At 69.5% G+C, this 5,000-nt stretch overlaps 1 non-coding gene across 1 annotated transcript; it reads right to left on the minus strand.

Moving 5' to 3' along the window:
• Nucleotides 1-2,678: 2,678 nt before the first annotated feature.
• Nucleotides 2,679-2,797, minus strand: LOC135978507 (5S ribosomal RNA). The gene has a single exon (XR_010595913.1). It is a non-coding gene; the product is annotated as a 5S ribosomal RNA (ribosomal RNA).
• Between the last annotated feature and the right edge of the window lie 2,203 nt (nucleotides 2,798-5,000).

The raw sequence follows: 5,000 nt of genomic DNA on the forward strand, positions 1-5,000 counted from the left end.
CCCGAGTGCTCCGGGGGGGGCAGGCTTAATAGTCGTTCCCCAGGCAGTCCGGGAGAGGCTTAAGAGTCATCCCCCGACAGTGTGGGTGTGGGTGTGGGCGGGGGGGAGGCTTAGCAGTCGTCCCCAGGGCGGTCCGGGGGTGGGGGGAGGCCTCAGAGTCGTCCCTCCGAGAGCCGTGTCGGCGGCGGTGGCGGGTGTCAGGCTTTACATCCAGCCTCCGGAGGGTGAGCGTCCTCGGACGCGATGCAGCCGCCGCAGAGAGGCAGCCTCCGAGGCAGGGAGCGGAGCACCGAGGCTGGGGAGTGGGGAGCAGGAGCCGGGGGGGGGAGGTGGGGGGCGTTCAGGACAACAGGTCAAGCCCCGGGAAGCGGCTGTCAAATGTTCAAAGTCCCCACTCGGCCACCAGGTCAAGCCCCGGGAAGCGGCTGTAAAATGTTCAAAGTCCCCCCCGGGACAACAGGTCAAGCCCTGGGAGGCGGCTGTCAAATGTTCAAAGTCCCCACCGGGACAACAGGTCAAGCCCTGGGAGGCGGCTGTCAAATGTTCAAAGTCCCCACCGGGACAACAGGTCAACCCCCGGGAAGCGGCTGTAAAATTTTCAAAGTCCCCGTTCGGCCACCAGGTCAACCCACTGAATCTACTGGGTTGACCTGGCGGCCGTTTTGCTTTCCGGCCACCAGGTCAACCCATTGGATTGGACGGGTTGACCTGGCGGCCGGTGTGCTTTCCGGCCACCAGGTCAACCCATTGGATTCGACGGGTTGACCTGGTGGCCGGTTTGCTTTCCGGCCCGGGTGTCACCCCACTCCCAGGGCAGCGCGGCAGTGGTGCTGAGGACCGCAGAGGGGGGGCTTAATAGTCGAGAGGGAGCAGGTCCGGGGGAGGCTTAATAGTCGTCCCCCGAGGACTCCGGGGGCCAGGCTTAATAGTCGTCCCCCCCCCCCCCGGGCGCTCCAGGGGGGAAAGCTTAATAGTCCTCCCCCGAGGACTCCGGGGGCAGGCTTAACAGTCGTCCGCCCCGGGCGCTCCAGGGGGAAAGCTTAATAGTCCTCCCCTGACAGTGTGTGTGTGTGTGGGAGGGAGGCTTAGCAGTCTTGCCCCGAGGACTCCGGGGGCAGGCTTAATAGTGGTTCCAGGGGAGGCTTAATAGTCTTCCCCCGGGCAGTCCGGGAGAGGCTTAATCGTCATCCCCCGACAGTGTGTGTGTGTGTGTGGGGGGGGGAGGCTTAGCAGTCTTCCCCCAGGCTGGGTGGGGGCCTGGCGGGAGGCGTCGCAGTCTTCCCCCGGGCGGTCCGGTGGGGGAGGCTTAGCAGTCGTCCCCAGGGCGGTCCGGGGGTGGGGTGGGGTGGGGTGGGGGGCCTCACAGTCGTCCCTCGGAGAGCCGGGTCGGCGGCAGTGGTGGGTTTACGTCCAGCCTCCGGAGGGTGCGCGTCCTCGGAGGCGATGCAGGCGCCGCAGAGAGGCAGCCTCCGAGGCAGGGAGCGGAGCACCGAGGCTGGGGAGAGGGGAGCAGGAGCCGGGGGCTGGGGGTGGGGGTGGGGGGCGTTCAGGACAACCGGTCAAGCCCCGGGAAGCAGCTGTCAAATGTTCCAAGTCCCCACTCGGCCACCAGGTCCACCCCAGTCTAGCAATGGGGTTGACCTGGCTGACGGCCGGTTAGTATCAAGGTAAACTCACCGTCGTCCACAGGAGGGCAGCTCTCAGGCCGGCCGGCTGCGGCTGACTCTGGGGCGGCGCCCGGTCCCGGCAGCGAGGGGCGGGGGGCGCGGAGCGAGACGGGGCTAACCGGGGGGGCGCCTCCTGCGACTTTGGGGGCCGCGGGTCGTCAGTGGCGTGCAGGCCGGGCCTCTCCCGGGGGATTCGGGGGGGCGGTCCTGCGGGCCGGGCGCAGGGGGCTCGAGCGAGCCCGGGCCGGTCCGCCCCGGGGCCGGGGTCTCCGCCTGCGGCGCAGGGGGGCGCGGGTCGTCGGGGGAGGAAGCCCGGGGGAGCTGCACACCGGCCCGCCAGGCCAGGCCTGGCCTGGATGGCCGCGGGGGGATTCGGGGCGGTCCCGCGGGCCGGGGGCCGGGCGCAGGGGAGGCGGGGGGTCCGAGCGAGTCCGTCCCGGGCCCGGGGCCTCCCCCTGCGGCTTTGGGGTCCGTGGGTCCCCGCTGGCGGAAGCCACTGGGAGCTGGACACCCGCCGTCCGTCCCGCCTGGCCAGGCCTGGCCTGGGTGGCCGCGGGGGGATTCGGGGCGGTCCCGCGAGCCGGCGTCGGGCGCAGGGGGTCCGAGCGAGTCGGGCCCGGGCCCGGGGTCTCCCCCTGCGGCTTTGGGGTCCGTGGGTCCCCGCTGGAGGAAGCCGCTGGGCGCTGGACACCCGCCGTCCGTCCCGCCTGGCCAGGCCTGGCCTGGGTGGCCGCGGGGGGGGGATTCGGGGCGGACCTGCGGGCCGGCGGCCGGGAGGGTCCGGGCCAGTCCGCCCCATGCCCGGGGTCTCCCCCAGCGGCTTCGGTGGCCCGGGGGGGTCCTCCGCGGAGGAAGCCGGGTGGGTGGGGAGCCGGACCCCAGGCGCCCAGACCCGTGACCTGCGGCCGCGACCTCCGACTCGGCAGGAGCGACGAGGGGCTTTCCGGCCCGTCCCCCCCTCTCCTTCCCCCCCCAGAAAAGGAGAGAGAGCTGACTCGGACCGGGAAAAGCTGCCTACGGCACCTGGGATTCCCAGGCGGTCACCCATCCAAGTACTAGCCAGGCCCGGGACGGTTTACCTTCCGAGATCGGACGGGATCGGGGGCGTTCGGTCCGGTATGGCCGTAGGCACCCGGCCCCGCGCCTCCTCGCCCGCTTTCCCCTGCCGACGCCCGGGCCTGCCGCACGGTGAGCCCCGGTCGGACTGCCCCCCCCTGCGGCAGGGCCCCCGTCTCTCGCGGGCCCGGTCCTTTTTTCCTTTTCGAGCTCCGGGGCCCGGGCTAGCCGCCAGAGCCCCTCCGCCCGCCCTCCCCGGCGTCGGGGAAAATATTGTCCCGGACTTCCAGTGCGCCCGATCCTGTCAGCCGGGGGGTGGGGGGGCAGTCCCTCGCTGCGGCCGCGGAGGGTGAGCCCAGGGCGGCTTGCCTGCCGTGCGAGGCCCCTCTCGGCCACCAGGTCAACCCCGAGTCGAAAGGGCTGAAAAATTTTCAGAGTCCCCTCCCGGGCACCAGGTCAACCGGTGGAATCGGACGGGTTCACCTGCTGGCCGGTTCGCTTCCCGGGCACCAGGTCAACCCGTGGAATCGAAAGGGTTCACCTGCTGGCCGGTTTGCTTTCCGGCCACCAGGTCAACCCCTAGGGGTTTTAACGGGGGCACGCCCGGTGGCCTCTTTCCCGTCCGGTCACCAGGTCAACCCGGATCTCCCTCCTTCCCTGGGCGCCCCCTCCTCGGAGGCGTCAGGTTCCATTTTTTCCCCCCCCAGACTTCCAGGGGCCCGATCCAGTCGGCCGGGAGGCAGTCCCTCGCTGCGGCCGGGGAGGGTGAGCCCAGGGCGGCCTGGTCCATGTCTCTAGTGGGCCCGATCCTTTTTTTTTTTTTCGAGCTCCGGGGCCAGGCCCGCCCGGGCAGCCCTCCTCGGAGGCGTGGGGCGATTTCCCCCCCCTCAGACTTCCAGGGGCCCGATCCTGTCGGCCGGGAGGCAGTCCCTCGCTGCGGCCGGGGAGGGTCAGCCCAGGGCGGCTTGCCTGCCGTGCGAGTCCCCTCTCGGCCACCAGGTCAACCCCGAGTCGAAAGGGCTGAAAAATTTTCAGAGTCCCCTCCCGGGCACCAGGTCAACCCGTGGAATCGAACGGGTTCACCTGCTGGCCGGTTCGCTTCCCGGCCACCAGGTCAACCCGTGGAATCGAAAGGGTTCACCTGCTGGCCGGTTCGCTTTCCGGCCACCAGGTCAACCCCTAGGTTTTAAGGGGGGGGGGGGACGCCCGGTGGCCTCTTTCCCGTCCGGTCACCAGGTCAACCCGGATCTCCCTCCTTCCCTGGGCGCCCCCTCCTCGGAGGCGTCAGGTTCCATTCTTTTTTCCAGACTTCCAGGGGCCCGATCCAGTCGGCCGGGTGGCAGTCCCTCGCTGCGGCCGGGGAGGGTGAGCCCAGGGCGGCTTGCCTGCCGTGCGAGTCCCCTCTCGGCCACCAGGTCAACCCCGAGTCGAAAGGGCTGAAAAATTTTCAGAGTCCCCTCCCGGGCACCAGGTCAACCCGTGGAATCGAACGGGTTCACCTGCTGGCCGGTTCGCTTCCCGGGCACCAGGTCAACCCGTGGAATCGAACGGGTTCACCTGCTGGCCGGTTCGCTTCCCGGGCACCAGGTCAACCCGTGGAATCGAACGGGTTCACCTGCTGGCCGGTTCGCTTCCCGGGCACCAGGTCAACCCGTGGAATCGAACGGGTTCACCTGCTGGCCGGTTCGCTTTCCGGCCACCAGGTCAACCCCTAGGTTTTAAGGGGGGGGGACGCCCGGTGGCCTCTTTCCCGTCCGGTCAGCAGGTCAACCCGGATCTCCCTCCTTCCCTGGGCGCCCCCTCCTCGGAGGCGTCAGGTTCCATTCTTTTTTTCCAGACTTCCAGGGGCCCGATCCAGTCGACCGGGAGGCAGTCCCTCGCTGCGCCGGGGAGGGTGAGCCCAGGGCGGCTTGCCTGCCGTGCGAGTCCCCTCTCCGCCACCAGGTCAACCCCGAGTCGAAAGGGCTGAAAAATTTTCAGAGTCCCCTCCCGGGCACCAGGTCAACCCGTGGAATCGAACGGGTTCACCTGCTGGCCGGTTCGCTTCCCGGCCACCAGGTCAACCCGTGGAATCGAAAGGGTTCACCTGCTGGCCGGTTCGCTTTCCGGCCACCAGGTCAACCCCTAGGTTTTAAGGGGGGGGGGACGCCCGGTGGCCTCTTTCCCGTCCGGTCAGCAGGTCAACCCGGATCTCCCTCCTTCCCTGGGCGCCCCCTCCTCGGAGGCGTCAGGTTCCATTCTTTTTTCCAGACTTCCAGGGGCCCGATCCAGTCGACC

Source organism: Chrysemys picta, unplaced genomic scaffold (assembly GCF_011386835.1).
Source record: "Chrysemys picta bellii isolate R12L10 unplaced genomic scaffold, ASM1138683v2 scaf295, whole genome shotgun sequence".
Taxonomy (NCBI): domain Eukaryota; kingdom Metazoa; phylum Chordata; order Testudines; family Emydidae; genus Chrysemys; species Chrysemys picta.